This window comes from Spinacia oleracea, chromosome 4, assembly GCF_020520425.1.
Source record: "Spinacia oleracea cultivar Varoflay chromosome 4, BTI_SOV_V1, whole genome shotgun sequence".
NCBI lineage: Eukaryota > Viridiplantae > Streptophyta > Magnoliopsida > Caryophyllales > Amaranthaceae > Spinacia > Spinacia oleracea.
This window is the reverse complement of record NC_079490.1, coordinates 63,481,132-63,491,715: the sequence shown is the minus strand read 5'-3', so window position 1 is coordinate 63,491,715 and position 10,584 is coordinate 63,481,132. Positions and strand designations below refer to the sequence as shown.

The window sequence follows — 10,584 nt, the reverse complement described above, 5'->3', positions numbered from 1 at the left end:
ATTAAATAATCATTATCTTAATAGTTTTAGGATTTAATCATATTTCGAATCCCGATTGCTTTAGGATTCCCGCACAAGCATTGCACGAGCACCGTACACCTGCGCAAGCCTTGCGGCCCACGCTAGGCGCACAGCGCTCGGCCCACTGCTGCTGTGCTCTCGCGCGCGCGCCCCAGGCCTTGGCTGGGCCTGGCCTTGCGCTGGGCCTGGTCGAGGCTTGGCACGCGATGGTGCGTGTTGGCTCGCTGGGCGATGGCCTGGCTTCGTGCTGGGCCTTCGTCTAGCGGGCCTCGTCCGATGCTGATTCGTACGATACGCTTCCGATTAAATTCCCGATTCCGGAATTCATTTCCGATACGAACAATATTTAATATTTCCGATTCCGGAATCAATTTCCGTTTCGAACAAATATTTAATATTTCCGTTTCCGGAATTATTTTCCGATTCCGATAATATTTCCGATTCTGACAATATTTCCGTTTCCGGCGATATTTCCGATCCCGGCAATATTTCCATTTCCGATAATATTTTCCGATACGTACCATGTTTCCGTTTCCGGCAACATCTACGACTTGGATAATATTTGTATTTCCGATACGATCCATATTTCCGTTTCCGGCAATATCATCGTTTCCGGAGTATTCATTTCTTGCCTGTGACGATCTCAGCTCCCACTGAAACCAAGATCCGTCGATTCCGAATATCCATAGATGGAGTATTTAATGCCATTAAATACTTGATCCGTTTACGTACTATTTGTGTGACCCTACGGGTTCAGTCAAGAGTAAGCTGTGGATTAATATCATTAATTCCACTTGAACTGAAGCGGCCTCTAGCTAGGCATTCAGCTCACTTGATCTCACTGAATTATTAACTTGTTAATTAATACTGAACCGCATTTATTAGACTTAACATTGAATGCATACTTGGACCAAGGGCATTATTTCCTTCAAACGCTAGACGACTAGAATGCAAGATGACTAGTAGTTCTGTTTCTTGAACTACATGGACATGGCAATGTCGCAATCATTAGCATATATACTTACTTGATAAGATTAGTATCGGAAAAACGTATGAAACTTTACTATAAGAGATGAAAATCTGTCATAAGTAAATTTCATTATATTATTAGACACTAATCCTCAATACTTGAGTGATTTGAGATTACTTGTTTGAGAACTGGTTACTTTGACGTTGTCAAGCGTCGCACAGTGAAAGGAGACTATAACGGCAACGCTCATGTAATCACCTATCAAACGAAGTCTAACCTCAAGATCACAAGATTGGGATTGTCCTCCCATAAATTGGCATGAGATGCCAAAAGTTGTACACGGCCACTCGGAGAGCTAGAAACTATAAAATGCATGGCCGTGCTCAGATGAATCATAGGCTATGTTTATTTGTTTATTTGATCAGTTGAAATCTGACACCGAGAAGTACCTCTAGACATAATAAGGCTGACTACTCCTACCTTATATTCATGAGAAGGCATCGAGCGACAAAGGAATTAGGAAATTCTCACTTGTCCCTAAGGATAAGTGGGAGACTGAAGGAAATAATGCCCTTGGTCCAAGTTTGCATTTAATGCTAAGTCTAACAAATGCGGTTCAGTATTTATTAAACAGTTAAGAATTTAGTGAGATCATGTGATTTGAATGTCTGGCTAGAGGCCGCTTCAGTTCGAGTGGAATTAATAATATTAATCCACAGCTTACTCTTGACTAAACCCGTAGCTAGGGTCACACAAATACTACATAAATGGATCAAGTATTTAATGTTCACTGAGTACTCTATTTATGGTCATTCGGAAATGATGGATCTTAGTTCCAGTGGAAGCTAAAATCATCACAAGGCAAACAAAGGGTTTTACCGGAAATGAAGATATTAACAGAAACGGAAATATGGATCATGACGGAAAATATAAATATTATCCAAATCGAAGATATTCTCGGAAACGGAAATATGGTTCGTAACTGAAATGTTACCGGTAATAGAAATATTGCCGTAATCGGAAATATTTCCGGAAACAGAAATATTACCTGAATCGGAAATATTGTTGAAATCGGAAAATATTATCGGAATCGGAAATATTAACGGAAACGTAAATATTGTTCGAATTGGAAAACAAATCGGAGGCAGGACGAGTGATTGCTCGCCGAGCAAGCATGCAAGACGCAAAGCCCAGCGCAAGCGCCAGGCCTAGAGCCTAGTAGGCATGCGCGGGCGGAGCAGCATCCATGGGCCAGCAGCAACAGCGTGGACTGCAAGGTAGCATGGGCAGCGAGCACACAAAGCCATAGGCGTGGGCTTGTAGTGCGCGCCAAGGATCCATTAGCCTGCGAGGCTTCGTGGGTGGCAAGCAAGCGTTGCGCGCCAAGGCCCGATGCCCCACACGCTTTACTTAGGCGCCAAGTTACTTGGGCGATAAGTAAGTTATTTTCCTAATCCTACAACAACTGAACTTCTAGGTATTTAGTTAATCCTAGAATTCTAATTGAAATTGGTAACTAAAATCCTAATAGGTTTAGTTATTTGATTTCTAGTAGGATTACAATTCTCTAGTTTTTACCCTATAAATATTTGGTTCATGATCACAATTTATACAACACATTGAATACATTAAATTCAAGGGAGAATTTAATACTTGCCTATCACATTTGTGAGTTTCCCGAGTGCACATAAAACCTTAGAGAATATTCTAGCTAGTCAATTTATTATAAGGCTGATCCGGAGGTGCTGTGAACTTGCAATGGAGGGACAACACTTGGATTCCTTTACTTGTCCTTGTTCGGTTCGGGAGCAGCCAGGGAAGGCACGCATCACATTGTATGTATACTGAATTATGCTAATTGGCTATGTGGCAATTAATTTGGATTCCTGGCTTTTATGGTTTTTCTGCATGAATTATATTGTTTATAACCTTACAGTCGTATCGGCATATGATGTTCTCTTCGACAAACTGAGAAACCTGCTTAGATCCCAGTACTTTGAAAGATCAGGCCTCAACCTATTTGGTGAAATAGTCGATAGCGACCATTATGAACTCATGATACCAGATACATGTTGGAGTGACCTTTGATATCAATACCTCATGCTGAGAATGGCCACGGTGAAGAGTGCAAATATAGCAGGGGCGGCGGAATATGCCTCAGATAGGCACATTTTTTTACAAAGGGGACACTTTTTGACAAAGAAGTGATAGTCCGTTTTGAGGGTGGTCCAGAAATACTGAGCCCTTATGACCTTGAGAGATAACATCCTCCCGTTCATATGGGTGCCGCAGACTCTAGCATGTATAATTTTCATGACCTTTTGAGGCCGTCAAGAAACCTTTTGCACAAAGCACCACACTTAATGACAAAGTTGGCCTCTTGAAGGCGCAAAGCTCTTTGGTTTTTTCTTGAGAAATGGGGTTGATACTAGGAGTTTTGCAAGTATTTTAGAATGACTGTGAACCATGGTCTATCCTCTTCTTTTACTTCCCCGACAATAGCATAGACATATGCTGCTTCTTGCAGAGTACCAATGATGAGAGGCATTTCAGTCACTTTGGAATGTTAATCATTGAAGCCAGTTTTGCCAGTGCATAGGCGAATGGGTTCTCTTCTCTAGGGAGCTATGTATATCGAAGCTCTTCAACTTGCTCTGAGAGCTTTTCAAGATATGATTGATACAAGGCTAGGCTTTCAATTCTGACTTTCCATTTGACGGAAATTTGGTTGATGATTTAGGAGGAATCTCTGTATACTCAACGTTTCTGGACACCAAGAGCTATGGAGGCTTCCAGGCCCATTATGCAAGCTTCATATTCAGCTGCATTGTTTGTAACATTGAATTGGAGTTTTGCAGAGAGTATGGGTACCGTCAGGAGCTATCAGGATTACCCCGATACCACATCCATTCTGATTGGAAGCACCATCACAGTGCAGTGACCAGCTATCATGACTTGTCATTAGTATCTGCTCGTCTGGTAAGTCGTACTTTTCTTCCCCGATTTCGATACGACAATCGACCAAAAAGTCGGAGACTGCGGAGCCCTTGATAGATTTCTAAGGCTGATATTTCAGGTCAAACTCGGCTAACATGACTAACCACCCGGACAACCGACCATTAAGGCTGGTTTTTCGAAAAAGAACTTGAGAGGGTCTGCTTTGCATATCACATGGACTGTATGGGATGGCATGTAATGTTTGAGTTTCTTTGTGGCCCAAACCAAGGTGATGTTGAGTCTTTCGGGCTGATTGTATCTGGCCTCGTACTCGAGAAGATTTTTTTCTCAAGTAGTATACGACATTTTCTTTGCCATCAATTTCTAGGCAAGCATTGCCCCAACTGCTGAATCTATTGTCGTAAGATAGAGTCTGAGTGGGATGCCTGGAATCCCTGGCTTTAGCACTGGAGGGTTTGAAAGGTAGTTTTTGATGGTGTCAAATTCTTGCTGACAGTTTTCATCCCATACATCAGGCTCATTTTTGCGCAGTTTGCGGAACACTGGCTCACAGATCATGAAGAGTTTATAAATGAATTGACTGATGTATTGCAGTTTTCCAAGGAATCCTAGAATTTATTTCGCATTTGTAGGTGGTAACATGGCCAATATAGCTTTGATTTTTGAAGGGTCAGCCTCTATGCCTCGAGAACTAATGATATACCCTAGTAATTTGCCTGATGTTACCCCGAATGTACATTTCTGCGGGTTGAGTCTTATGTTTAATTGCTTGTGTCTGTTGAAGAATTTTCAAATTACCATTGTATGCCCTTGGCGATATTTCGACTTGACAATCATGTCATCAATTTAAACCTCGGTCTATTTGTGAATCATGTAGCTCATGATGGTTGTGGGTGTTCTTTAATAAGTAGCCCCCACGTTCTTTAGTTCGTACGGCATAATTGTATAGCAATAGGCACCTCACTGAGTGATGAAGGTTATTTTCTCCATGTCTTCCTCTGGCATGGGAATCTGATTGTAACCCGCGTACCCATCCATGAATGAGAGTAAGGCATGATTTGTTGTGTTGTCAACCAGTATATCAATGTGTAGTAGTGGAAAACCGTTCTTGGGGCTGGCCATGTTAACATCCCGGTAGTCTACACACATTCGAACCTTGTCTTCTTTTCGAACTAGAACGTCGTTAGCAATCCATTCAGGATATTTGGCCTCTCAGATAAACCCAGCCTCTAACTACTTTTCTACTTCCTCTTTGATCTTTAGGGAGAAATACGGTTTCATGCGACGGAGCCTCTATTTGATGGGTTTCAAACCTAGAATGAGGGGAATTGTATATTGTCGATGCTTAGATCGACCCCTGACATATCATGATAGGACCATGCAAAAAAATCTATGTATTCTGTAAGTGATGAACCAGATCATCTCGCTCTGCTTGAGATAAAGTTAAACCAACATGTACTATCTTAGGATCACTGTTGTTAGAAAGGTTAACTTTTTCAGTCTCCTCAATTATAGGCGTTCAGTTTTCATGATTTTCAATTTCTTTTAAGATTTCAAGGTCAGTTTCTTGAGAAGAAAAGTTATTCAAAGTTGAAGGGTGATTTAGAATTTGGGAGTAGGAGGAAATTTAAGTATTATTGAATTCAGCAATCATTACATCGGTAGCTTTAGATTGACAATCGGCCTCTATTGGCATTGACTAGTTGATGCAAGACTCTAACTCTAGACTCTTAGACTCATTAATTATTAGACTCAAAAATTGAAACATAGACTAAGGACTTGAACTTCTAAACATGATATTGATAGTGCACTTAATCGAATACATAGTTGCAAGGGTGCTCCGAATGATCATCATCGTCATTATCAATTAGGTCATCACCATAGTAGAGAGCAGCAATGTTCTAAACTTGTTCCCAAGTGCTGTACCGAAACATGGAAAAATGACTCTTATCTGCTTTGTTCAGGGTGAGTAGGAACATCCGAACCATTTTTCCTTCTGGCATATTAGGTTGTATACGATTCGCGATGTCCACCCACCTAAGAAAGTAAGGACATAGGGCTTCATCTTCTCCTTGGCGTAAAGCCATAGCTTTTTGAATGAATGAGTCTTTCGGATTGAGGCTTGACGAGTCATCTAATATCTCTTTGACCCAGGGCTTGCCAAATAGGATGTCATAATCAGCTTGGACATCAATGACCAGTGATGAGGCTTTTTCCGTGTCGTTGAATCGGAATCAACCTACCAAACAATATTTGTAAGATCCTACACTGATGAGTGACATGTATGTTGCTCTTAGCTTAGGATTTTATGTTAGTTTTTATACTTTTTCATAGTTTTTAATAGCTTTTTGTGTGAATTTTATAAGTTTCGTTCTATCTTGTGCTTTATAGGTGATTATGAAGAAAAGTGATGGAAAACAAGTAGAATCAAGCCAAAACAGGGCTTGTGCGATCGAGTGATGTTTTGTGCCCCCGAATAGAGGAGTGCAAATGAGTACAAGGAATATCCAGTTCTGTGCGATCGAACGTGCTCTGTTGTTTGGTCGCACAGGATTGATTTTTGGAATCAGAAGGTCCCTAATTTGGGATTGTAGACACCTGCTTTTGTCCCCATTCCCGAAAGGGAAGGTTCGATGATGAAAACGTAAATCTCCACTTGACAACGCATCTCCTATAAAATAACGAATCTCAATTCCACTTTTCATTTCACCCGAAACCTGCTATTTATAGAAACCTGCTATTTATGGAAACCTGCTAAAAATAGTAACTGCCGTAATGGGTAGTTGTTAAAAGTGGCAAGTCATAAAAGATAGAAACCTATCAGAATTAGGTGTTGCACTCCAACATAAATCCTAAATGAGATAGAAATTGCGAGAGAATCCTATTCCTAATATGATTCGAAAATAAGAGTCACGTATTAATTAAAATCCTAACGAGCCTAGAGTTCGTAACGGGCCCAGACGCATCCCGTCACAAGGTTAATACGCACTAAAAGACTCAATTAAATCTCAAATACTCCGGATTCTAGGAATCCGAATCTGACTAAGAAAAGTAGCCCAGATCCTATTTTCAACGCCTGGCTCTGGGCGCCGAAATCTTCGGCGCCCAGGCCTGGGCGCTGAAAATACCTGGTACGTGTTTCTTCCTAATTCCTCGTGGATTAGAGTTCTGCAATTCTATCTTTCCACGAACTCTTTTCTATAAATAGGGCCTTAAGTTTGACGTGAAAAAAACACACAACATACAATTATTATTCTGAGTATTGACTCTAAACCCCTAAGCCTAAGCCTCACGCTGCAAAAACTAATCACGCGTTCTGTCGCAATCAATCCATAAATCGAACAGAACGTATCCTGTCCCATAATTTGAGATTCGTTAAATAAAAGGAGAAATAGCAAAGTCAAAGTGGTTAGTTTTCTGAGAACCGCGACGCACCTCTCAAGGGTGCGTCGTAATGTGTCCCTTTTCCATGGTTTAATTGCTTTCCTCGCCCTTTTATGAACTGTTAAACTAACTAAAATCTGATTGTTCGATCACGCCTAATAAATATGATATTTTTGGGAAATTGGATTATCATGCTAGGTCCCTTAAAGCAATCTAAATCAGATAATCGCGCTCGATCTAGTACTATATGTTGCATATTGTTAAAATCAACTCAGATTAGTTTAATAGTTAACGCATGTCCCTTCAATTATTTATGCTGAGCTAGTAAGGATATCCTGCCTCTGGAGTTATCGAAGAGCGAGTACTCCTCTCGGTAGTTACAGTCACACGAACCCTCAATCTCTACCCTGCGGGTGTACATTGAGCGATCCCCACCACAGGGATCACAAGGGAACCTACGGCCATCGTGGTCAAACATAATTGCACTCCCTTTATGTCACGATAACCGGGTTTTGTCAGTTTTTCTCATTGTCGTTAAAAACTGAATGGCGACTCCTATATTACTAGGCAATTGGGTGTAACCTCACAGGAAATCCAATTACACTTGATTTGACAAAAAGAAGCGTCACACCCACCAGGGACGAGGTCACGCATTAGCCTCGTGCTTTTTCGACCCCCTCACAGGGATGCGATCGCAGAGCCTTCAATTCGACAGCACATGTTTTGTGCGACCGAACGTGCTCTGTTGTTCGGTCGCACAAGTTTGGTTTTTGGGATCAGAATGTCCCTAATTTGGGATGCGACCGCACAAGATTATCAACTCGACCGCACAAGAGTTGTGCGACCACACAAGGCTTTTCGTTCGATGGAATCGTGCTGCTGCAGAGGAATTATGAGCCAAAGAAACCCCATTCGACCGAACATGGTTCTTCATTCGGTCGCACATGACGAAGGAAATGTTCTTCGCTGCCTTCGCTCGCACAAGACCCAGTATGTGCTCGAATGATTCTTTTACGTTCGGTCGCACAGACCTGTGCGACCGAATGGTTGCGCGGGCTGCTCTTATTCGAATTTAGGCTTCTATTTGGGGAAACTTATAAATAGATTTTTCGATTATTTTGTTAAGTGTAGAATTTTAGTTGATAATTTTAAATTCTCAAAGTTAGTTTTTTCAGCATTTCTAGAGAGAGAAACTCTCCTCCATTGAAGCATCAATTTGTAATTCTCTAAACTCTTCTTCTAATTTTGTGCAATTCAATTCAATTTCTTAATTCTTGCTTTTGTTTTGATTGTTGATTGTTCTATAATTCCTTCAATTCTTGAATTCTTCTTGATTTTACATAGTTACTCTGATTCTTAATTTTCGTGTTGATTGTTCAATTAATTGCTCTAGTCTTTGATTCTCTCTTCTTAATCCTTCAATTTCATGCTTGCTAGTGTAGAATTAATGGATTTCTTGATTCCTAGAATGGCTAGTGAGTAGATTTAGGTTAGGGAAAGGGGAGAATCTAGGGGCCTAATTAGGGGAATTTGATGATTTAATTGATTAATGATTGATGTGATTAAATTGATTTAGTGCTAGGATTTTCCATGATCAATTGATTAGTAGTTGCAAATGCTAGTTGATTGAGTTAGATTGGAATGTATGATTTAGGTTTGGCAAGACATTGTGAGCCTAGTTCATGCAAGTGAATGATAGCACCTATTATATGCTTGTTAATCTTGCTTAGGACTATGCGAAAGCTTTCCATAGGCTAGGTTGCTTCGCGTGCTCTATCCGAGATGTGGCGAGTACGTCATTAGTTTTCATTCCCCTATGTGCTATTTCATTGCATCATTCATGATTACTATATGCTAGTTCATTTCCCCCGATTTCCCTAGACTATCCCCAACTCCCTAACGTTTAGCTTCCTTGATTCAATCTAGTTTAATTCCTAGTTTAGCATCTTAGTGATAATTCAAATCAAACCTCTTGTTCGAATTAGCTTGACATTTAAACTCAAGAACCATCGTTTCTTTGGGACGATCCCTTTACTTGCCACTATAGTTGATATAGTTGGTTAGTATAGTGGTTTATAAATTTTGTTTGATTGTGGCGTTGATCTTTCAACGACGGAAAAACGTCCTATCAAAATGGCGCCGTTGCCGAGGAACGGTTGTTGTTTTTGAGTTTAAGTTGAGACTAGTTCACCATTAGAGAATACAAAAACATTGCTTTTTTGCTTAGCTTTCTTTTTCCTTGGCATTGCTCACGGTTTTTCTTGAGTTTGTATGCTTGTTAGGGGACGTGCTCGTCAAAGGACCCTCCATCCTCTTGACCTAAAATTGGAGTGGACACTTAGGAGACAAAGGCGTGTACGGTCTAGCTCATCAAGCAATAACAGATTCGCATCGTTGAGTGTTGGTGAGGAACAACAAGAGAGTGAGAAAGTTTTTGAGAACATGGCGCTCCCGGTTAAGAACTTGGGAATACTGGGGGTATTCGAAGCTACATGTTGTATTCAAGCCCCAACAATGGGTGCCAACAAATTTGAGATCAAGCCCGCCTTGATCAATTTGGTGCAAAGCCACCCCTTTTGTGGGAAGAGTAATGAATCACCTCACGAACATCTCAAACAATTCGAGCACTATTGTGACACAATCAAGCACAATGGTGTCACATCGGATTACGTGAGGTTGACATTGTTTCGGTTCTCTCTACTTGGGCGAGCAAGTGATTGGCTTGACAAGGAGGTCAAACCCAACTCACTTCGCACTTGGACCGAAGTGACAAGTGCATTCTTAAACAAGTTCTATTCGCATGGGAAGACGGCGGAGTGTCGCCACAAGATTCAATCCTTTGAGCAAAAGTGAGATGAGTCACTCTTCGAAGCTTGGGATCGTTTCAAGGGGTACCAAAGAGAATGCCCTCACCATGGGAACCCTAAATGGTTGTTGCTTCAAACATTCTACTTGGGGTTGAGTCCAAGTTCGAAGATAAGTCTTGATGCGGGCTTGGGAGGCCCCATTATGAATAAAACTGAGGATCAAATAGAGGAAATCATTAAGGATGTAGTTCAAAACTACCAATCTTGGCATGTAGGCACAAGGAATTATGATGGGAAAGGTAGGAGTGAAGATGGTAAGGGTTCGGTGTACGCCATAGAGTAAGCACGGATGATAGAGAAGCTTACCTCACGCTTGGAGAAGCTCGAAAACACACCGAGCCAACCGCCATCACCGTCTACAATCCCTCCTCCCTCGGCCACTCT

General features: G+C 41.2%; 1 pseudogene; it reads right to left on the bottom strand.

The window, feature by feature from the left end:
* Nucleotides 1-10,153: 10,153 nt before the first annotated feature.
* LOC130460189 (uncharacterized) lies at nucleotides 10,154-10,254 on the bottom strand (annotated as a pseudogene).
* Nucleotides 10,255-10,584: the final 330 nt, after the last annotated feature.